Source organism: Micrasema longulum, unplaced genomic scaffold, assembly GCF_059751315.1.
Source record: "Micrasema longulum isolate JH-2025_06_02 unplaced genomic scaffold, ASM5975131v1 h1tg000664l, whole genome shotgun sequence".
Lineage (NCBI taxonomy): Eukaryota > Metazoa > Arthropoda > Insecta > Trichoptera > Brachycentridae > Micrasema > Micrasema longulum.
In genome coordinates, this window is record NW_028277860.1 from 551,271 (window position 1) to 577,215 (window position 25,945).

Below are 25,945 nucleotides of genomic sequence, written 5' to 3' on the forward strand. Positions count from 1 at the left end.
TATGATTAATAACTGCATCGTAATAGATTTAAATCAAATAGACCTTTCGTTAATAGCGCTAATTATAATTATTTATAATTAAATTCTAATCACTCCATTTTTCATTTTAAGTCGATTGTGAAACTGCCCCAACACGAAATGCGATAACACTATCGCACCCACACATGTAAGTGCGCACGTGCTCACACGTACGTACCGTCACTCTCGCACCCACGCTCGACCGCATATCGCCGTCTCTCTCTAAGCCGCGCATGCCAAATTTAATTATTGTGCCGTCTCGCACATGTACGGTGTCAATAGTTCGTCCGTCTCGCTCGCGGCTGCGGCCGACCGCATTGCGCCTTCTCTCTCGGACGCACGCGAGCAACAGGGCTATCACGTGGTGTGGTGAGTATGTGTCGGTACATCAGTATAATCGCTCGCACACATGCATACGTGAATGTAAACAACAACGCGCCAATACACGTAGCGCCGTATACGTACACACGTGCAGTATACACACTTGCGCCAGTGTTAGAGCAACGTTGCAGTATGAACTATCAGCTGTTCGTGTTACATTTAAATTCAAATGAAGCTTCTCGAATGCTTTTTTTACAATGGCTATGTAATTTCTTATTTATAATTCTCTTATGTATGATATTACGAAGAATACGAGAGTAGAAAGCCTTTATACTAAGGAAAAATAATATACATCGTATTATTTCTTGTGAATTCCATTATTTGGTAGAATCCCATTTTTATTTTTGATAAGGTTGTGGGGTTCATAGTCTATGATCGATGTCACACATACGTGTTCACACATTTCACTTGAAATGGAGCGACAGCCGATGACGCGAGTCATCGTTTTCTATAGAATCCAATACAACAATTCATTTAACTCCTTAACAGTATTGCGCAGAAAGACGAGAGCATCGTCCCGCAGTACATTAACATCGTCCCTACCATGGAGAAATGAACAACAAAGGAACGTGGCCTATAAAGAGCTATAATAAACGCTTACATCGTGACCGCAGTATAAAATATGTGTCAGCGCAGGCACTGGCGAATACTACCGTCGCAGAAAATTTCATTTTAATACTCTTTCTAAAAACAACAAAATCGGTTCAGTTTTGAGGTGCGGAAAACGGGACAACAAAACGTCGATTTTTGTAGGCATAATCAGTCAGACGTGCAGTTTTCTTTTCGCACAGTGGGGAGGCATTTGCGAGAGAGTGACCGAAAAACAATGTTCAAATACCTAATCATATAAATATTCTGGCACGGATTGTTAACAAAAAGCGGACTGTAGCGGAAAAACTAATTTCATTCAGTTTTTTGAAAGGTTAAAAATATTTAGAGATAGGAAAGGAGCAATGATATGGACCTACCTTTGATACGATGAGGATGTTCTTTAATTTTGGGCACTGGATGATGAAATTCACTATGAATTGTGTAACAATTTATGACAGGTTTTACAACGACGCGCGATGAATCCAAGAATTTTTATGCCGTCTTTCGTAATGTCAAAATGTTGTTTTGTTTTGTTTCAAATCCGATGTTCTAATTTTGTAATTCTTCTATCTTGATGTAAGGTAGGTACCATAAGGATGGGTCAAGGGAAAGATGAGAAAGAAAGGTAATCGGCCAGAAATAATGTCGATAAATGCTGTTATTTACTAAACACGCATATCCTCTTAAAGCTCTGGGTTCTGTTAGGACAATGACGATTATATTGTGTACTTCAACTAGATTATTTATTGAAAACGTCTTTGCTGTGGTGCATCAAAAAAAATTACTGATAAGGACGAGACGAAGCTCGTAATAAATTAAAGTATAATAGTTTTTTTTATATTTAATTTTCTCATGCACAAATAAAAATACAGCGCCAACCTGTTTTCTGGTGTGAATTCAGCCACCTCGTGCAAGGACCCCGACTCGTAATGCAATGCGTTGGGAAAGGGGTGGGCAGAGAGGGGCTGTGGGAGTCACGTGCCAGTTCAGTCTCACCCCCTCCCCCCACCTCCTGTTAACCGAATAACAGAAGCATTGTTGCCAAGGGCACGGTCGAGAGCAAGAGATAGACGAATGTCTTAACAGAGATGGAGAAAATATTATGCAGTTAATATCGACGCTGGAAAGGAAATATTTGGTTACCAAGCAACACGTAGCAACTTTACGAAAAGTCGATTAAAGTTTTTGTTTTAGTTAATAAAAAAAATGTACACAAGTATCTTGGCGTGATTTCTGCATAATTTAAATAATAAAATCAAATTCGGGATTTTTTTATCAATTAAAAAAAAAACTTAATTTTCCTGTAAAGTGCTGCATGTCGCTTGGTAACTTTTTCCGTTCCAGCGCCGATATAATCTAGACGTACATTTATTATTATTTTTTTTTTTATAGTTTTAATGTTTGAAAAATGTCTTCTTTTAATAAATGTAAGTAAATATTCGTATGTGACCACTTACCGGCTTTTCTGTGTCCACTAATTTTAAGACGTACCCATCCCTCCTTCAGAACACTAATTGAACGTACTGGTTGTTTAACTAAGGCTGGCGCGTTCGCAAAACTCACACAAACGCATTTAAAATCTACAGAATGTTGATTACAACAAGTTATATTAAATTTTAACCAAATGTGCCATCTTTTTGTTCATCAATAAGTATGTATAGGTACATGTTTTCTCCAATATAATTTGCACCGTGCATTTTAATTACACTGTGTTAATTATTATTATAATAAACACAAAATATCAAATGAAAAACATTCTCGTTAAAAATAAATAAATAGATGATATTTTCTTAAGCGATTGTTTTTTCCCACTCTAATCCAAAAGAGATGTTTAAAAACACTGAATATAAATTCAATATTATTTAAATGAATATTCTGTACATTAAAAATGTTTTTGTGTAAGTTTTGCGAAAGCGCTAGCACTAGATAATCAGCCTCATAATTTTATTAAATGAAAATATATATTTATAAACCAGTGTTTTTAGTCCATAGTTTAATACATATACATCGTATTCATATTATTATATTTTTAGTATTAAGAATCGCAGCGAAATTCGGACGAACGCAAAAGCATCCTGTGTATATTTTATTACCATATCATTCGCAACTAACAAAGCAATAGTTGTCTATGTCCCGCTCATAAGTGCGTCTGAGCGCGAGAGAAACCGAGATTATTTTCATCATGCGTGTGCCGTGCGATGTCATACCACGGGTCCTTTCACAGATACTACACAATGCGTTTGTGTAAGAATTGCGAACGCGCCAGCTTTAAAAAAATCCATCAGTAGTTCTGCAAATAGCAGCCGGCCATAGAAAAGTGAAACTTAGATAATAGCAAGCACCTTTGTGAAAAGAGTGAATTATCATATCTACACAACAGTTGGAATGTTTTTGTCTTTGACAAATGAAAAATAATGAATACATCAGTTTTTTTTTCATACTATAAACAAGAATTTTGTTATGTATTTGACCAGTTTCAATGATTTTTAAAGTACCGTAAGATTTTTCTTGTACTGTGGGTGTTTTCTGCAAATTGAGAAATGCCGTTTTTGTGATCGACACTATTTTCAGAAGGTGATTATTACAGTTGTTTGTGTGAAAGCGGTCTGGCTGCTTTTAGCAGAACATAGAATTAACCTCAGTGCACTCGATAACACCAATTTCTAATTTTTGAAAATTGTGGACTGGCTGATTTCTGCATAACTGCGCTCAATCCTACACCTACACCTTCACCATAGCAGTTGCACAAAAAATATATACCCGACGTGCTGATAAGACGCATGCTATTAGATGCTAACACCAACGTGCACTGGTGGGGATAATTTCTAGTAGAATGCGTCCTATCAGTACGTCAGTTTTTTTTATTTTGTGCAACTTTTTTGGATTTGCCCGTTAGTGTAATAATTACTGTCGTGACGAAACCCGTAGACGGAAGTGGTTGTATGCTGGATTCACCAAGAACGTTTAATGAAATTGTTTGACCACAAAAATGCTTTAAATATTAATTGTATTTTTTCTTTCATTTACAGGTAAGTCAAAAAAACCTTCATATCACCAATTTCTACGCCATTTTCTGTTTCTCCATTGAAAATGTGAGTATTATTATAAGCTTAATATTTTATTGTCTCGTCATCATCCCCTCAGTATAGTGATGAACGCATTTTACGCTTGAGATTGCCAATAATCATAATAATAACAATGTTTGGATAATTTATACAGCGCCATTTTTGTGAAAATCACCTCAAGGGCGCTGTTCAATAAATAAATATCCCAATGCGTCTTGCTGCTACAGAGCACATGGACGGTTGGGATTCTAGTTCCTCGTCTCCAATTATGATATATATGAGCTAGATAACAGAAGGTCTTGCAGCTACAGAGCGCATGGACAATAAGAAATCTAGCCCCTATTTACATTTGTATTTTCAATTTTTTTATTTGACAATGAAGTTTAGAGTTTAGGTGATATTTTAAAAACGAAATAAAAAGCAAATTTATAAAATAAGAATTTAGATAACAACAAGTCTTGCAGCTACTGAGCGCATGGACAGTTGAAATTCTAGACCCCATTTACTAAATTTAGATATTTGATAGTTGATAACATTTACATAATATGATAAAAATAATATGATAGCTAACATCACAAAAAGTCTTGCAGCTTCAAAACGCATCGACAAATGGAATTTCTACAACATAAGAATGATTTTAAAAAGTTAATAATAAAAAATAATTTTAAGAAACGCAATAATAATACATTGAGCAAAGAACTAGTAAGTATGGCAATTAAGTGAACATGTAACAGCACAAAAAGTAAAATATAAAAAACTAAACAAAGATAGCATTCCGTAACTTATTATTAAGGTTAACAAGACAATAGACGATACTCAAACTCGTCCCTGTATTATTTTAGTGTGCAGTAAACAGGATGTTTTGTCAACAATATTTTGAGTTTGTCCGAATTTTTGTAGACAAGGACTGGATTCAACTCCCTGGGGAGCTGTTTATATTTTACTAGGGTTATTTGCCCCGTTCTAAGACAGTCAAAAAAATATAAAAAATAGTAATCCAAATATAGAAACAATCATAAAGATACAGGACAAAGTGAAAAACAAAGTAAAAAATGGAGTAAAAACATGGTAAAAAATGTAGTAAAAACATCGTAAAATGTAATAAAAACATAGTAAAATTGTAGTAAAAACATAGTAAAAACACAGTAAAAATGTAGTAAAAACATAGTTAAAATGTAGTAAAAAAACGTAGCAAAAAAAATAATATAAACAAAGTAATAAATCCAGTGAAAACATAGTAAAAACCGTTAAAATATATAAATATGTCTATAAAAATATTTTGAAACTCAGTAAAATGCGAAATAAAAACAGAATACATAGTAAGAAACATATTTAAAGTCATAATAAAAAAATGAATGTATGTTGTATAGCATAAAGCATATTTAAAGAATGAAAAAAAAAACATAGCGAAATACCGAGTAGAAAGATAAAAAAAAAACATATTCAAAAATAAAGTAAAAGATGTAATAAAAAAACATAGTTAAAACAAATTAAAAAGTCATGAGGATCTTAAAAATTGAATCAGTAAAAAACAAAAAATATATATAAACAATTTAAATTAAAACATGTGTTGGCCATCTAACAGCCACCATTAACCCCTCAGACTCTCTGGGACCAATTTAGTAGTTCTTAAAATGTTATGAACTAACTTAATAAAGCATAAATAAATAAATAATGATGAGGAACGGATTGGTGTGCGTCTCTGTCAGTATGCGTGACCAGTAGTGACCACCACTGCCTTAGGTGTTAACGAATTTCCAGAACTTTCCCAGAAAATTAAACTTAGTTAACAATTTTCCAGAACTTCCGTTATCTAAGAAATAATGCCTTTTTCATACTAAAACAAGGAATTCTTTAAAGCAAATAAGGACTTAAAATGCATTTGATCTAAATGTATCGTAGTCAGTTGTACGTTGGGAGCACTCGGTGCATTCCTTCCGTGGACCGGTTTTGCAGCCTGGCCTTATCATTCTGGAATACTCTGCCGATCCTTTGGTCAATCTACAATCTAAAGCCGCATACTGTGTAGCGAGTCGTCACTTCACATTCGAAACATCCGTACTCCAATAAGACAATTGTCTTATTGTCGATTTGAACATCAAAAGGTTTCAACTAAATCTTTATAGTACATTTTTGTAGTCTCTACAAAAGTATGTAACGTTGGGTATTTCAGAATTTATTCAGCCGAACTAAGAGACGCGGGATTGACGTGGGAGGAGGCGAGAGCGCTAACTTATATTTACATATAAGTTATTAATTTAAAAAATACTTGGTACACTTCCACTTATTTATTTTGACCAATTAGCGCTTTCACCCTCTAATGGGCAGCTTCAGACTGGTGAATATTATACAGTATAAGGATAATTTATATATAACTAAATATTATCTTAAGTGTAGGTACATTTAAAAATAAGTTGAAAACGATACAATACGCAATATTTCAATGGAACAGAGTGAGACAAATTATTGAAACATGTGTTGGCGGTGTACTTTAAGAGAGTATTCTATTATATGAAAAAAATATTTATTGTTTTATTACAATGTACAGGGTCCAACTGTCTAATATTCACTAGTCTAAAGATGCCCATATGAGGGTGAAAGCGCTAATTGGTCAAAATAAATAAGTGGAAGTGTACCAAGTATCTTTTAAATTAATAACTTATATGTGAATATCATTACTATCGAAAGTCAAATTTATATTTGACTTTCGATAGTAATGATTTTCTGTGTTCTATTATTAGTGAGCTGTGCATAATCGCTTATTTTGACGATTCGCCCCTGACATGTAGGTAAGGTGATCACCCTTACAGTTCAAGTTTTAGTCCAGGAGCATGAAATATTGCAATATAAAACCACCTTTTTAATCAATATTTTGTACCAATACCTGAGACTCGCCACCAAGTCGAAATCACTCTTCCAGGATTTTTGTTCTATTTCACACACGGAACTTCTCATTCCACCCGGACATAGGTGCGTCAAAGAGCAAAAGGAGCACATGCTTCCCCTTATCGGTTTGTTGTATAGATACAACAAAACAGAATATTCTCGATTTTGCTCTTCTGTGTAAATTGAGTTGTAGGCTTTCAGATCTAGGGTGACGCGCGGCAGTACCGTCACCAGAGCCTTCCACCGGCTTTTTGCCTCCGTCCACAATGTCGTCTTCTCGCTGTCCTTGTTCCACGCGGAATTAATGACCGCCGTTCGTGTCCCCGCGTGTCCGTGCATCCAAATGTACACTTTCATGTTAAATATCTTTACTGGTGCATTATTTACCCTTTGTTGCCAGGATCAGGTGTAACTACCTGATAATTAATATAATCAATTGTTATTCTGTTATAAATTTGATTTTATTTTATTTTTATTTTTATAAACATAAATGGCAAATCTGCCTTTTACAAACATTTATACTCGTATTATGAACATATTTGTCTTAATATTTTTTTTTATTTTTAAAACGTGAATTTCCTTTATACCCAAGATTTATAAAAAAAAATTAAACTAAAAATTATACAAGATTTATATTTAAAAAAATAACCTAAAAATTATACAGCATAGTCCGTAGAAAGTTTAAATAATAAAACATTCTACAGTAAAACAACAAGAAAATCATAAGTACTGTTTCACACAGCTAGGCAAAGTGAACAAAAAACTGTATATATATATATATATATATATATATATATATATATGAAATGCATGAATAAATAAATTTAATTAGCATTCACCATCTTTGAAAAAGTTCAAAAGGTTTGTTCTATAGGAACAATACCCTACACTAAATATATCAGATACGTGGGAATAACTATTGCCGAGTTCATGAAGTCTATTTAATACGGCATTACAAGTATAAACTGTCCGTGAATTGTTGCTACAAAACGGTGGCACCTGTCTAGTCATTCTTCCAGACACCCTGAAGTTGATGAGAGATAATAGGTCAGGGCAATCCCATATTGAATTTACAATTTTGAATAAATTTAAAAGGTCTATAATTTGAAGGCCATTTACAACGAATTGTAAATAACTCACTATTAGAAAATGAGAATCAAGTTGAAATAGAGTAGGATTCGAACCACGGATCTTTGAGCCATGAATCCGAAACACTAGCCACGGGACCACAACCCGATTCAAATTACCTGAAGATAAAATGATCAGTTTTACGCTTCAGGTACCAGTCCTGGGCCGCGATTATGAACGTCTATCTTCATCGGTATATACTGAGACGGCATAAGCTAATATCGGTATTTGTGTACGTGTGTATATTTGTATGAAAATTCAAAGTATCTTCGTCGGTAACCGGTAATTGAAATTGTAATCATGTTCTATTTTCCATACAGAAAACTTAATTTTACTTAGTAGAAAAAATTTAAGATAAATTTTAACTTCCCATCAGAATACGTACCCAGAGACTATGAAATATTGTGGTGTGAAATCGTCCTTTTAATAAAATATTTCATATCAACCATAATAATAATAATATTTGGCTGATTTATATAGCGCCATTTTTGTAAAAAATCACCTCAAGGGCGCTTTACAATTGTATATCTAAACTTACATTCTAACTAAACTTAAGTGATATATTATATTTCGAGATTTAAAATTGAGGGTATGATAGTCTAAAGAAGTGGGATTTTAGTTGGGATCTGAACTGACTGGGACTGTCGATGATTCGTAAGTTTGAAGGCAATTAGTTCTAGGCAGAGGGGCCGGCGGCGGCAAAAGCACGATCTCCAAATTTAGTGTTTGTTGACAAGTTTTCCTCTTCATGAATCAAATGCTGACCTAAGAGTAGATTTTCTTTGACATGTATTTTCCCTAATACAAAGGTCCGATAGGTATTTTGGAGCCATTTCATGAAGGGATATTGAATACTGTCCAGCAAAGCTTGTATTTTATTCTCTCTGGGCTTTTTAACCAGTGCAAATCTCGAAAATGTTGTGAGATGTGAGAATATTTTTTTACTCCCGTAATAAGCCTTGCTGCTGCATTGAAAAAAGATTGAAGTTCATTAGTTTGATATTTTGGGAGATTTGAGACATGTCGGCAATCGAACCCGAGACCTCTTGCTCGGTAGGCAAACGCGCTTACCATTACACCACGAGGCCGACGACGAGAATAAGGCAACAGGTGACGACAATTTAAACAATATTTTAATACTCCCTGATATATTTAATGTCACCTTATTTTCAAAATCAACATAATATTTCATTTCTCTTATCGTATATTTACTTGTAAGAGTATCTACCGCAAAATTAATATAAAACCCTCATTAAAGTGTTTACTAGCGACTAAGTACGCTTTTAAATAAACCACACCAGATTTTTTATCATACAAATAACATATGAAGAATAAGATTTACTTAGGAAACTCAGTCACCATGGAATTTAAAATACTGAATTCAATATATATTTATGCCTAATACTTTTTACTTTCGTTGATTTTTTTAAAATACCTTACATTTCTCATGGTTCGCTCTTTTGAGGCCGCACAACAGTGAAAGCACTCCCTCCACATACCCGAAACCGTTATGAAGACCGCGGATCTTCTTATCGATTTGCTCATACTAAAAAGCAATGTTTTTTTGCTGCCGATAAAAGAGTTTCTTTTTAAGAAAATTTCAGTTTCATAATCTGCGATTTTTATTTAATTTATATTTAAATACCGCTTTTATAACCCCTGTCACTTTGATTTTGGCGAATTATACGGATGGTTTATGTCGAATATTGTCATTTTTCCTCATAACTATTACAAACACGAATGGTAGCAAAAGTTTTATCGACTTGTATTAAATTCAGTAAGAAAATTATGTTTCCACTATCGTTTTTTTTTTAATAGCTTCAATGCGGAAGTTCAGTGTTTTTAATATTATTTTTATATTTGTTATCTACTATCAAACTAAGCCGAACAAATTAAATCATATTTTGTTGTGTCGTATACCAGTCGCGCCATGTCATTTACAGCAATATCCACTTGTTTGGCGTGTGCTGACTTCTGCCAAACTGGAAAAGCGGACTCTGCTGTGGAGACACACAAACCCAAGGCAGAAGTGCGGAGTACATGTGGAGATGCTCCTCAAGATGAACCGGTGAGCTTTCGTCATTCGGCTGCCTTGCCCACACCGGTGCACAAACTTTATCCTATAATAGGAATCGCTCCACCCAACATCAGGAGACATGTAGCAGCGAACACAGAGAGACACAAACAGATCCATGGCCCTAGACACCCCCTTTACGACCATCGAATGGCTTCTCAGAGACTGGGGTCGAGAAGGAGCTTCCTCAAAGTCACAACTGTTTTTGAGGCCTGTGCAGAAAAACGCAGAGAGGATCTGTGGAGAGGGGAACTCGACCATAGGCTCTGGATAATGCCATCCGAAACCAAAAACACCGCTCACAGATTGGACTTCCTTACGTGGAAAATTCTCAATAGACTAACGGCAGGGGTGTCTAGGTGCAAATACAATCAGCAGAGGTGGGGTTTTCTGGAGAGAGATGACATGAACTGAGATTGTGGAGAGGTGCAGGATGATAATGCTTTGATGATGGCCACTGACAAGGCGATATCTGTCGCTGCACACTGGAGTGGCAAGGTCTGAAGTCCGGGCCCGGTAAATAAGTAAGATGTGTCGTATTATTATCGCTGTGTTTTTTTACTTTTGTAATTTTGAAGTCACTCCGCCCGTGACGTCACGAATTGTCGTCAATGAGTTGTGCTGGCATTTAAAAGTAAAACGCTATAATTAATTAGTTCTTGTTTACATAAACCTGTTACGTTTCAAAGTAGTTCTTTTTTTTTCATACATTTTAGAGAATTTTCGCCGTAAAATTAAATTATCTAATTTTACCGCGAGTAAGAATTTTTTTTTGACTGCCCTGAACTTCCTCATTTAGATTATTATTATCATTATTTTGAAAAAATATTTGAGTCCGACGCCCTTTATACAAGTCACCTAAAGCTGCGCAGGAAATTCCTTGCTAGTTGGGATTTGGGACCTGAAACGTTGCAAAAACAGTTAAATAAATAAAATCAATTAAACCAGCAGATGACTGCTCATAAGCCCAATAGATCCTGTTTACTGCATACCAAAATAAAACAGGGACGAGTTTGAGTATCGTCTATTGTCTTGTTAACCTTAATAATAAGTTAAGGAATGCTATCTTTGTTTAGTTTTTTATATTTTACTTTTTGTGCTGTTACATGTTCACTTAATTGGCATACTTACTAGTTCTTTGCTCAATGTATTATTTTTGCATTTTTTAAAATTATTTTTTAGTATTAACTTTTTGAAATCATTCTCATGTTGTTGAAATTCCATTTGTCGATGCGTTTTGAAGCTGCAAGACTTTTTGTGATGTTAGCTATTATATTATTTTTATCATATCATGTAAATGTTATCAACTATCAAATATCTAAATTTAGTAAATGGGGTCTAGAATTTCAACCGTCCATGCGCTCAGTAGCTGCAAGACTTGTTGTTATCTAACTTCTAATTTTATAAATTAGCTTTTTATTTCGTTTTTAAAATATCACTAAAACTCTAAACTTCATTGTCAATTTTTTTTAAAAATAAAAATGTAAATAGGGGCTAGATTTCTTATTGTCCATGCGCTCTGTAGCTGCAAGACGTTTTGTTATCTAGCTCATATATATCATAATTGTAATATATCATAATTTTAGACGAGGAACTAGGATCCCAACCGTCCATGCGCTCTGTAGCTGCAAGACGTGTTGGGATATTTATTTATTGTACAGCGCCCTTGAGGTGATTTTCACAAAAATGGCGCTATATAAATTATCCAAACATTATTATTATTAAGCCCTGCCCTGGTAAATGTGATGACCAATTTTCTCAATGTTTCAAATTAAAAAAAATCTTTACTTGTCCTGTTTTTTTCTCATTTCAACTTAATGCTTTTACCTACGTTCGTTTTGTTGGCGGAACAAATTACGAAAATATTATTTGCCAGGAATAAACAACGTCCATCGCGGTAAACACTGCAGCTTGAATCACTGACAGATGTAATCTTACTTCTAAACGCCGTGCAAATATCATCACTACTTACAATTTTATGCAACCGCATTACGGAAAAAGAAAACCAAAAACGACATTTTTTTTAAATTGTTCTTTTTTTATTTTGCGGGTTATTTTCATTTATTTCTTTTAAATATGTAATAAAATGACTCCCCTACAGGCTGTATTAAATGCCGCAGCGAGACTTATTTTCGGAATCTCTAAATTCAGTCATATCACTCTACTACTCTGGGAATTGCGCTGGCTACGTTTTCCACAGAGGGTGGAATACAAACTCTGTTGGCTTATGTATTAGTCTCTGCACAACTCTGCTCCAGAATATCTAAGGGAACTCTACATTCCAGATGAACTAGCTGACAGACGTCTTACGCTTAGATCAGCTACATCTACGTCGAAAGTTTATGATATTACTTTTACGCACTGTTAAATTAGTACTCAATTTTAAAAAAATCAAAACCCTTATAAAAAGAGGTTTCGATGTACACGAATTATTATTTAAGATTTTTGTTAATATATATTTTTTTAAATAAAATTATTCTCTATTCTGTCATCCCGCGCTGCTCTAGCCAAGGAAGGGAAGGTACCCTGCCTAGATCGATCGTCCACCTCCCTCCCCAGTATCTGGCCGGGCCACGTGGTGTGTCACGACCTGCCCAATTGTCCAATGGGACGCCGCCTCTGGCTCATACGCGCTTCGAGTTAATAGAGTGGACAAAATACTCCCGATGAAAACAACAATCGTCACGACAATCTATTTTCCCCACACGGTGGTGCATAGGACACTGCATCGGAGTAAATACAGCGCATCTCGATCATGTGCTACAGAAAGGTAAGGTGATCAGTTTTACGCTTCAGGTGGTATAGAATATCTGCTTTAGAATCCTGGGAATTTTTCCCAATCTAGCGTTTACTCGAGGACAATACAATATTGTCCTGTCGCAGCATCCACACGTGAACAGCAATTTGGAGGACATTGAACGCATCCACCACGTACCCGAATCCGTGAAGGCAAAATGTCTTTCTTCGGATACTCTCATACCAAATTGCTTTTTTTATTACGAATTGATTATATTTCTTACTCTACTAACCAAATTCAGTAAGGAAAACCGCAAACAAATATTTACATTTACAACTTTCAATGTCCCTCTAAACCAGAGGTCTCCAAAACTTTTTTGTCTCTTAGACCCCTTGCCGGTATTTTCTGTTTTACATAGACCCTCTCTCTGCTTTCATAAAAAAAAACATTAAATTTAAATGTGTTTTTGAAGCTGACGAGGAATTACTCACTATTGTAGGGTTTACTGTTCGGAAGATTTCTTTTTTTGCTAAAGGTAATATTTGAAGTTTTCATTTAAAAGTAAAATCGACACAAAATTTAAATCAAATGACACATTTACATAAAATAAATACACAAAAAATTATGGGAGGAATGAGCCCTGATTTGATAGCGAAATTTTAATATTTGGCTTCAAATGTAAAATGTTATTCATCTATTTTGGTAAAATGTTCTTCATCTCTGTTGTAATATTTTAATATAAACAGCTCCCCGGGGATTTGAATCCAGTCCTCGTCTACAAACAATTTGGACAAACTCAAAACATTGTTCATTATTATACAATAAAAGAGGATTGGCCTACTACTCGATTAAAGTGTACTATCTACTTCCATTATCCATAAGGACAATTAGTAAGTTCTCACAATATAAAATTGCTATTAAGAAATGGATAGTGGAGGTGGGTTGCGCACGGACCGATGAGTGGATCAAGCCAAATAGGTAAAATGTGTGCACTGTTTATGAAATTTTTTCTATTGGTCTATATAAATTGGTTATGTTTTTTATGAATATTTTAGTTTTTTATTGTTTATTATGTTAATTGGATTATTTACGTTTTTTTTTATTGTTATTATTATGTTAACTTTGTTAAATAGCTAATCTTAGGCATGTTTCACATTTTGTAAAATGTTTCCCTCAGCACGGGACACCCCAGTGAGGGAACATTATTCTGTATAAAAAAAAGAATACATACAATGTGAATAAATAAATACATAAAAGTTAATCTACCGTGCTGTGTGAAAACGCTTAATAGCGACTTCGGCGCGTGCGTGTCGTTCCCGCGCATTTTTTTGAGGAAAATGTCGGCAGAAATGCCTTATTATGTAGTTCGTCCTATATAAATGATGGTTTAATGGTTTTCGCGAACTCGCTCGTAACAAACGTCCCAGTATCTTGTCCTGCGCGCTCGAAGCTGTTCACGGAGCTGGGACGATACAATATTGTCCTCGTGTGAATTTAGATACCAACTCCATGCATATTAATAAGGGGGAAGGGTGATGTACGGACAGAGGTCATCACGTCTCCCGCCTCTCGGATCCCCTGTAAAATAATGCAACGTGAAATTTCAAAACCAACTTTTGAACAAATATGTAATGTCAAATTCGCAGGAATCAAATCCTGGACATCAAGCATGGTAGGCGAATGCCCCATCGGACATCGATATAATAATTAAGAGGAATCGCTGTCTGACTTTTCTCCATGCGAACGTGCGTGATGAAAAAATGTTTTCATTTTATTTCAGCTGTGAAAACAAAACTGAAATATTGTTTAATTCGTAAACACAATATTAATTTATGGAATAAAAAGATGATTTGTTAAACATTTGTTTTTTAAATCATCATCATTCTTCCCTTTCCGCACCTAATGGTGCATAGGGCAATACATTGGTACACCGATCGCAACGTATCTTTATATTTTTTGTAACATGAAGGTAAGATGACCAGACAAATTCTGGTGTAAAAACACCTTTTCAAATAAATATAATAATAATAAAAATAATAAATCTTTATTAACCATATAGTTAACTAAAACATAGTTATAAATCCCCAGAATCCTGAACTCCTTGAGTTCTTACTGATTATTTTTTTCTTAAATGTGTTTTTTTTATCCCCTTTTTCTTTTCTTGGTCCCCTTTCGCTCTCCTTCCAAACTCATAATCTGATCCCACATTCCTCATTATTTAATACGTATTACATAATGTAGTTTTAAAAATATATATTGATGTTAATATGTGCAAGCCTTATCTTGGGAGATAATGGGAATAAAGCTGTTAATAACAGCTGTTTTTTAATCCCAATTAAGGGATTAATTGTTTTTTTTTTATTTTTAAAATTAACATATGTATTTTTTTTATATACAGGGTGTTCATTAAACCATGTCACATCCGAAACCCCGGTGATTAGTATGAGCAAGAAGACATATTAACACGTTAAAATATTTTTTTAGAACTAATAAAACTAATAAAGTTTAAAATAATAAAATATTAAAAAAAGCAAATGGTTGCTTACTTCTGCAGGGGAGAAACGAGGAGGGGGAGGGGGGAGTCTGACACTGCGCCGCGCTCCCGTCACTTCTCCCCTGCAGAAGTAAGCAACCATTTGTTTTTTCAAAAAAAAAATTTAAAATTTTCTTTGTTCTAAATATTTTTTTTAATATGCTTATATGTCTTCTTGCACATACTGATCATCGTAGTTTCAGATGTGACAGGGTTCAAAGAACACCTGTATACTTATGGTTTTTTAGTGCAAAATTTTGACCAATCTCTTCTTTTGACCAGTCTGTTTTTTGGTTGGCTGGAAGATATTGCTTTTCGCAATACGTCCGCTAAAGTACTTATTATTTGTACTTGTAGTTGTAAATAAATCAATAAATAATATACATTGTGATAAATACAAAATCAAACAAAGGTTTACATGGTTAAATGGCGGACTCGATGCCAGTAGCAATTTCTTAAAGCCTGACCAAAAACAAGTAAAAAATACAATATATTTCATGTTAACCGTGTCGGGAATCGAACTTGAAACAAACCTCTTGCATGGTAGGCAAGCGCGCTGAACATTACATCACCGGGCGGATTTGTTATTGAGAGAATCGTAATAAAATCGGCGAAGACGTTGAGTTTTTTATCCACCCGAAATTTCAGCGTCGCGAATGAAAACAAAATTCCGAACGTGTTAACCTGAAACCGGGTCATTCACCCTCGGACGGCGGAAAAACTATTTCAGATAATACGTTCTGCAAAAAACAAGATGACGAGGCTTGTAAAATACGAGGCGCTATTTTAGAATTTACGGGACGCGGATGCGGGCAATTTTAAAATCTTATTTTTATAAATTTCATTTTGAACATAGGTATATTTCAACAATATTGATATTCTTCGTAGATTTTTCTCGATAAAAACTAGGTACATCTCAGAGTAATAATGTGCCAAACGTAGGAAAACCATTCTATGCCTATTGGGTATTAAGTTAGCTACAGTTCGCAGCAAAACAACAGGCCCTATACTCAGGGTCGAGAATTGCCAAATGGATATTAATTTGCATTAAAAATACCTTCTAATATGTACCTGTGTATTTATTATTGCAGGCTTATTCCAATTTATTTTTTAATCATTTGCCTATATTTATTTTATAAAACTGTATATACACGAGTGTTTTTTTTTAAATTTATTTATTCACTTTATTCACAATATACTCATGTTACATTTATTAAGACATAAATCCCATCTCCATGGAACCTAAGTCCTGTGTTGAGTTTGTTTGTTTGTTTGTTTGTCCGTCACATCTCCGAAATTGCGAGTCGTAGCGGCCTGAAATTTGGACACGTCAGTTTAGATGCGATTTCAAGGTTAACATTGATATTTTCGAGAAAATTTTGAATCGATGTCTACTCGATAAAATCTCAAACTTTATATGGATGCCTGGTGCGGCCCCGACATATTGCCCGTAATCAACTGTCATTATCAACAGTAAATATACTTTAATTTACAAATGTATCTCCTAAATTGAGTAAAAATTGAATCTGAAGTAAATATGTTGATATAAGGAAAGTTTTTAAGCAACATAATACACGTATCGGGACAATAAATGCCAATTAACAATTTAAATCATGGTAAAATATTCGAAATCAATTACCTGTGAAAACTGACTCCTTTAACACCTTTGACGCTCCCACTGCTGCAACCAAACATACTGCAATTCACCATAATCGATTTTTATTCATTTTAAAGTAAATATCCAAGTTATTTACAAACAAAGTCAAGCACAGCTACAGAAATATCCGATCGAACCGTTATGTTTATGTTGTCAAATAAAACTAAAAAGCTACCAATTTGTTGCTAACCAACAAACCAACATCGCTTGCGCTCTATAAAACATAGTGATAGGGCTTTTCTCTATGTTAGGCATTATTACTTTGAGAGGTACATAGTTCAAAATTCCTGGGTTATTATTTTATTTTTTAAATGTGTTTTTCTCATAAAATCATTATACATTATAACGAAAATTACAATCATAAAATCTTGCATTCAACTAGATTTTAAAAAAAAAACAAAGAAATAAATGTAATGGACCATTATGGGATCCTGTTGCTCAATCACAATGGCCGCACTTGTTGGTGATAACCGACGCGATAAAAATTTCTCATCCCGATTGTTTATCTTTTTAGCGATTCCAATAAACTATACAGTTTTAATATTGCCACACTTTAACATGGTGCGTAGCGACACCAAATATTCAATGTCGTAATTTATCAAATCGGAGGTTCGAGGTTCGAACCCCACTCTATTCCAACTTGATTCCCATTTTCTAACAGTTAGTTATTTACTAACTCGTTGAAAATGGCCCAAAAAAGGTAATTAGCCCTGTGAATGCCTAGACTTCCATATGGGAATATTCCCTTATTTAAGGTATTCTCCATCTGTGTTGTAGTTTGTTAATCTTAATGACTCCCGAGTGGGTGAAATCCAGTCTTTGCTCTACAAACATTTAGAAAAACTCAAATATTGTTACATTATCGAATAAATATATATCGAAACATACGTTGTTCTCGCAACGATGGGAAGTGTAAAGTGAAATAGATACGATATTTTATTATAATAAATAATTACAAAGTAATTGCTTCGAATATAAACTTTATACTAATTTAATTATTTCTCACAAAACCTTTCATCGTAAATAACGTACATTTTACTAATAATTAATTAATTATAATAACAAAAGTAAATAATATCTAGGTATCCCAAAATTTCGCTTTCTCTAGTGTCAATCAAAAACGTATTCCGTAGTAATTTATATTGCGTTATATAAGCATATTGGGTGAATTTATTTATTTATAGCATCGAACGTCTTCTAAGAAATTTGCGATCATGTTTCCCTTAATAAACGGACGCTTGGATTATTATGAAAACCGTCGCGTAACAACCAGAAAGACCTGAGTAGTTTCGTAATCAAAACATTTTTTAAATTGCTGTAAGAATATCCTTCCTACAGTGTGTACAAGAAGACCTTTTGGTGATTATGTAAATATGGGCCATCCCAATATATACAGGGTGTTCATTAAACCCTGTCACATCCGAAACCACGATGATCAGTATGACCAAGAAGACATATTGGCACATTAAAATAAATTTTTAGAGGAACTGCAATCCTTGGTTACAAAGGTTTACGAAGTGTGCAAGGAGAGCGATTTGCTAATGAATGTGCAAAAGTCGAACGTCATGGTCTTTGAAAGAAATGTAACTATGATTGAATGTAAGATTGTAGTAAATGGAGATAGTTTGAAACAGGTCAAGGAATTTGTATATCTGGGTAGTATGTTTACTAGAGATGGAAATATGGACAAGGATATTGAAAGGAGGGTTAGTGCCGGTAACAGAGTTAATGGTGCCTTAAAGTCTGTCGTAGCAAACAAGTGTCTATCGCAAGAGGCTAAATTAGCAGTTCATAATGGAGTTCTGGTACCAACCCTAATGTATGGAAGCGAAGCATGGAGTTGGAAAAAAGGAACGAAAGTAGACTGAATGCTGTTGAAATGCGATCCCTCAGGCGAATGTGCGGAAAAACAATGTATGATAGGTGCCCTAATGTCGAAATTAGAGCAGAATGCAAGGCTGAGTTAAGCATTATCGACAAAATTAAGAAAGGTCTTTTGCGATGGTTCGGTCATGTGGAGCGAATGAATGATGAGAGAACGGCAAAAAAGGTTTATGATGCGAATGTGTCTGGTTGTAGAAGTCGAGGAAGGCCGAGAAAGACATGGCATGATCAAGTACAACAAATTCTTGAAAGTGGTCATGTGAAAAGTCGGAATAATCGACGTGCGTGCATGAGAAGATGTATGAATGTGAAGGAAGCAAAGGAAGTGTGCCAGGACAGAGTGGTGTGGCGTTCTATCCTCTCTGCCTACCCCTCCGCTCCAGGGAAATGGCGTGATGGTTAGTTAGTAAGTTAGTTAAAATAAATTTTTAGAACGAATAAAATTTACAAAAATAAAATATTTAAAAAACAAATGGTTCTTACTTCTGCAAGGGAGAAGCGAGGAGAGGGGAGGGTCAGACACTTTGGCCGGCACTGATTTCGGTTGTCATCAACTTTGTTAACGACTTTCGGCATTAAACGCGGATTAAATTCGTATGTCACGGCCAGGTTCAGCCAGTATTGTCGGCATCTATTTTATTGTATTTTTCCTTTGCACAGTCAATTAAGTTAATAATAAAACTCCAGGCGACAGTTTGTGAAATCTATGATTTAATACACGCATACCCCTAACAAAACTTTCGGTAAGTCGAAATTCCATACAAGTATTATTTTCTTTACACAAAAACAGATTCATCATCATGCCATTTCCGCACCTAATGGTGCATAGGGCGCTGCATTAGTACACCAATCGCAGTGTATTTCTAGATCTTTTTTTGTTACAAGAAGATAAGATGATCAGTCTTACGCTTCAGGTACCAGTCCAGGGACTATGAAAATTCTGGTGTGAAAACACCCTTAAATAGTTATTTAATATATTATTGTCATCAAAAACATTTTTCACTTTGTGGTATGACATTTTACACTTATTTGTTTATAAATTTGTATAAACCACTTTAATTTTTTTAAATTACACATCGACTGGTTTCGAGGTTACTACCTCATCGTCAGGAATTTAACTAACTTATAATTACACGCGTTGCTATTTATATAATAAAATATTGTATGAAAGAGACAGAAAATTGAAAGAGAGAGAAAGAAGATAAAATAAATCATAACGGGAATAGTTTTAAAAGAGGACTCGAAGTTAAATTTAATTTATTATTTATTATTTGAAGTTTTAAGTCGAAGTGTAATTTAAAAAAAATAAAGTGGTTTATACAAATTTATAAACAAATAAGTTTAATTATTTAATAACTTATATATCCATATAAGTTATTAATTTTTAAATACTTGTTACACTTCCACTTATTTATTTGACTAATTAGCGCTTTTAACCTCTAATGGGCATCTTCAGACTGGTGAATATTATACAGTGTAAGGATAATTTATATAAAACTAAATATTATCTCAAGTGTAGGTACATTTAAAAAATAAGTTGAAAAAGACACAATACGCAATATTTCAATGGACCAGCCTTTAAATAAATATTTTATATCAACCATGTTGGGAATCGAGCCCGAGACCTCTTGCTTGGTAGACAAACGCGCTGACCATTACACCACGAGGCCGACAACAGTTTCACTACTCTTTTTTTTATTGGACCAAAATAACTTTACAAATAAAACGAAATATTGATGGCGTTAAATTGGGACAACATATCAGGCCAGGAACCCTCGAACATTGACTTGATATTACGACGGTTAAAAACTATTCGATAGCAAGAGTATTTGCCCCTTAATCATAGTTTAACTATGGGAAAGATCTCGATGTTGAAAGTTATCGTATTCAGCTGCCTAACTGCTCTTCCAATCGGCATAACCAGCGGCAGGTCGGTTCTCGAAGCCGGGAGGTAAAACAGTCCGTGCTGACGCTGTCGAAGATCAGAAACATAAAAATTGAAACCCGAAAAAATGGGTCTGTGTGTCAACTGTGTTTGTTCCCAGGATACCAAAAAGGAATGCAGCGGGATAGAGCCACGAATAACTACCATGCTTCCTCATTTAGCAACCTTCGTTTTTTCTTATTTTATTCATTAATTTGAAAGCAGAAAGGAGGGAAGGCTGATCTGGGGTTACTCCGTATGGATCCGCCGGCGAAAGGATTTTTAAGCCCAAGTTAAAAAAAAACTTTTTCTCTTATTTTTTCATTATACCATTATTATTGTAATATTATTTTTTACGTGTGGAATGATTCGGGGTGGCTTTTTAAAGGTACGCTTTTTTTTCTTCTTTTTTTGACATTGTGTTTAGTAATGTATAGAAAAATATAATGAAGCTCAGTGTCTTTTTAAAAAAAATTTATTAAACTAAGCCAAATTTTTTATTTTTATATATCGTATTATCAGCGCTATGATTTTTTAAAGTTTTGTATTTCTGAAATAACTCCGCGTGTGACGTCAGAGGTTGTTCTATGACAGTTCTTCCGATTGGTTCGTTTACGGTGACCAGACCGGATATCCTTCAATGCTCTCATATCATTGGATGGTTCATATGAACCAGTGACGTCATTCAAAGTAGTGCGTTTTCATTAAAATATTATTTTTTTTCGTACATTTTTAAGAAATTTTACCGTATAATTTAATGCTTTAATTTTTACCGCGCGCAAGAAAACATTTTTGTATCCAATTTCCCGTTGGGCTGAAGTTCCTCATTGGCCTATAATTTTGGTTTGTTTGTGAATATTTTTTTTGTTATAATGGCTGTTGTTTTCTTTTTATGAATAAATAACCGTTGTACTAAAATCTACCTGTTTTCGGAAAAGATGGACGGTAATTTTGTGCTAAAATTATAAGACCAGCCCCCGCTGTTTTGCCCGGGTCTGCTTTTACGTAATACGCTCGCTAACGTAACAGGTTTAGTAAAATAATAATTGTCAAAATGTTTTACTGACAAGAAAGTTGTATTTTGGTATGAATATTATAAATAAACATCCGACCGACCACCCGTTATTTTACTGTTCAGTCCTTTTTGTTTTGTATTTATTTAGGTAGTTTTACAAATAAAATTTGAACACCTAGTTATATCTTAACTAATAAACAATATATGTACAAAAACAATTTCAATAACAAAACATTGTTATAAAATCCAGACGCTTTCCGATGACACTCTAATCTACCTATATAGATGTTCGTTTTTAACAAAAATCATCTTCATCCCACGAAACGATGCGATAGACCCAGCATCCCCAATATCTTTAGACAACTCATTAAACACCTTAAGGCCTTTATGATAAATATTGTTTTATTATTAATATTCAAAGCATTAACTTTGTGGTCCAACATTTTAATATTATGTTAATAAAATTTGTATAAAACCACTCACCGACTTATCTGTCTACCGGTTTCGAGACGCAACCCGTCTCTTCGTCAGGACAACAACACTACACCAACATGCAAATATCACTACACACCTTCACCATAGTAGATTTGCAAAAATATAAAATCGACATGCAGGTTAGACACATGCTTCACTACGCCACCACCGAGGGTTAATGACTTATGAAGCTAATATTTCAAAAGGATTAACAATCGGAAAAGGAGGAAAAAGGGAGGGGGAGGGTAGGGTGACCATTACAATGAAATATCGAATAATGGACTATATTGGAAAGTTACTTGATTATTAATTATTGGGGAATTATTTTTCAAAGCCTTCTTTATGTAAAAAATCTCCATATTATTTACTTTCAGTCCTTTATTATTTATGTGTAAAACTTTAACACCGGTATCTTTATCAAATTCATGATTTGAGTCTATAATGTGGTTGGCGAATTCTGAGAAGTTATTATTACTAAGACATCTCATGTGTTCAACACGAGTATCGAAATTTCTTGACGTTCTCCCAATGTAGACTGAAGAACAAGAATTGCAATTTAATTGGTAGGTCATATTGTAAGACTGATCATCTTACCTTCATGTAACAAAAATATGCAAGATACGCTGCAATTGGTGTACCAATGCAGTGACTTATGCACCATTCGGTGCGGAAAAGGAATGATGATGATATAATAAATAGAACCTGTCCGAGAACAGATCCTTGTGGTACTCCTAATACTATTTTTAGCGGTTCAGAAACTTCGTCATTCATTTTTGTTATTTGGAATCTGTCACTCAGATACTCTTCAAACCATTGTATTTCTGTGTCAATTATAATATAGATTTATCATTTATCAAACCGCTCTTATGCAGCATATCTTCTTTAAACATTTCAGCTTCGTCCTTGTGCGATTTTTATAATTATTTAGATTTGTCTGGCTTCTCAGAATTGTTATTCCTCCTAAAATGCCTCCGTACATATATTCGACTATGTTTGTGAAAGCCGCGACCACGTGCCTATATAATTCCATATTGGCATTACATAATATTATTACTGAGGAAGATCATGTTCCAATATCGCATACTTGGAAGCCAAAAAAATTATTCAATTTGTAGCTAATAATGTATAATTAAAAATATTATACTTTTACATGCGCGAAGAAAATAGTATTTAAATTCGTGGGTAATTAATTGCTTTGTTTGCCGTCGCGTAGAATTTGTTTTAAGTGTAAGTACATTTTGCGTAAAAATGTATTGCACTGCAAAACCCCCACTGTGCGAATTTCATATCAAATTATTAACAAAATAAAATAAAAATATTTGCCATTAGATTCATTTAGATCTATTTAAATTTTAAAATATTTATATTTTTCGTTTTCCTTTATAAAACTCCATAGTTAATGACCTCAGGATATATATTATTTTTTTAATATGAAATATTAGCGTTCTTATTATTTACCCAAATATTTCGATTTTGGGGGCATTTTTAACGAGTTGTAATTAACTGACTATTACAAAATGAGAATCAAGTTAGGGTTGAGTGGGGTTCGAGCCTCGGACCTCTGATCCGTGAGTCCGCAACACTAGCCACGGGACCACAACCCGATTAAAATATCCAAGTGCGTTTACTCTTAAAAGGCTGTGCTACAAAATTCATTTACACGCGGTGATGTTACAACGTGTTACCTCGGACAAGACAGAATATTCCGAAGTTGAGATATTTGAAAAAAAATATAAAAGACGTACTGTTAAATAATTCTTTTTCCATAATGTGCATAAATTATAATATAATTCAGACCTGTTATAGAAAATTTAAAAATAAAATCATAAATTTGCTGGTCATATAACTAGCATGCGCTCCTGCTCACTGCCAATAACCGACTGATTGAACGAATTTCTTTCTTTTGTTTTCGTCCCTTCTACACAAACACCGGTCGCAGAACAGCGTCTCTGCCATCCTTGTTATAAGTTCTGTTCTCGTGCTCTTTCTTATGCAGTAAAACAGATTTATTGTGGTATTGGCATCACTTTAATTCGTATAATTATTCTTTGCATAGTAAGAATAATTATTTTTTGTATTAAATTCCATTATATTTATACAAATTTAACTTTCCAAATCCGGTGTGAAAATGTCAATTTGAAAATTACAAAAAATACACGTTCATCATTTAACCTTTTCCTTTCCCAAGAACACCCGCGCGTTACGGTGCTGTGTAGTCACTACACATTAAAAAAAATAAGAGATTTAAATAGCGTCAAATGGAATATTTATAGGGAATGGCTTTAATTAACTGTGAAAATGTCAATTTGAAGATTACAAAAAATACACGTTCATCATTTAACCTTTTCCTTTCCCAAGAACACCCGCGCGTTACGGTGCTGTGTAGTCACTACACATTAAAAAAAATAAGAGATTTAAATAGCGTCAAATGGAATATTTATAGGGAATGGCTTTAATTAACCATAATTTAATTCAAAGATGATAATATTTTAAATCTTACTGCTGAAAACATGAAAAAACCATTGAGTATCGCTTAACGACTCGGGTGAAACGTGCACCCGCGCCAACTTCCCGAGAGCTACTAAGTAGCTAGTACTGGACTACGTGACTGACTCTGCGACGGGCGTAAATTCTTTACTCTTTTCTTCATACGCAACAATGCGAAACATTGGTATACTGTGAGTACAATTTATCCCCGATTTCAGATAAAATGCTTTTTTTTGTGCCTAATAAGTACTTATTATTTAATAACAAATTATTCCGGTCGATACGTAAACGTGTAATGGAGGAATACTGAAAATCTAAATCCAATATTTATTACATTTATATAGTTATTAGACGCAATGTGTACTAGCTACACATCACCGGGGCGGTAGGAGGGTTAAATAAATAAGAGATATGAAATATAAAGTATGCTTTGTAGACTCGCGCTACACCACGGCCACACAAGAGTTATCAGCAACTTCACCTCGTGGTATAGTAGATTTAGAGATTACATCAATAAACAATATCCATATATTATGCGAGTTACATATCTATTCTCTGTCTGAGAGACTAAAATACTTTTAAATTCTTATTTTTAAGGAAGCTTGCCAAACGGCAGACACACCTCCGTGTTCTAGTCGCCCACGCGAAGAGTCTTCTCACACTTTGCTCTATTATCGAGTTGCTCAAATTGCTTATAAATCTGAAGTAATTAGTTCTCTCGTAGTTGGCAACCGATCCAATATCCCACGGGTCTGCAAACTATGGCCTGCGACCCATACGCGGCCCGTAAAAATCTTAAATCTGATCCGCGGGCGTGCCTTGCAAAACCTGTCATATTTTAATCTTTTTATAAACATGAAATAGGTTTAAGTGTCAGTAAAAATTCTTGGTTAAAAAATATTTTAATTTATTAAATAATAAAAAATATTTTAATTATTATGTCCAAAAGGTATCTAGATTTTAAACTTTAAATCAGTCATGAATTTTTAATATACGATTTTTTTACTAATTGTTAAAACTAAACGATAGATGAAAAATTATAGACCTTTTAAATTTATTCAAAATTGTCATTGCCCTGAACTGTTATCTCT

General features: G+C 34.2%; 1 long non-coding RNA gene across 1 annotated transcript in view; it reads left to right on the plus strand.

Moving 5' to 3' along the window:
• The window catches only part of LOC148279804 (uncharacterized), a 61,100-nt gene extending 47,914 nt beyond the window's left edge, over positions 1 to 13,186 (plus strand). Inside the window, exon 3 of the long non-coding RNA XR_015822774.1 lies at positions 12,651 to 13,186. This is a non-coding gene — a long non-coding RNA (uncharacterized LOC148279804). The remainder of the gene's footprint in view (positions 1 to 12,650) is intronic.
• Positions 13,187 to 25,945: the final 12,759 nt, after the last annotated feature.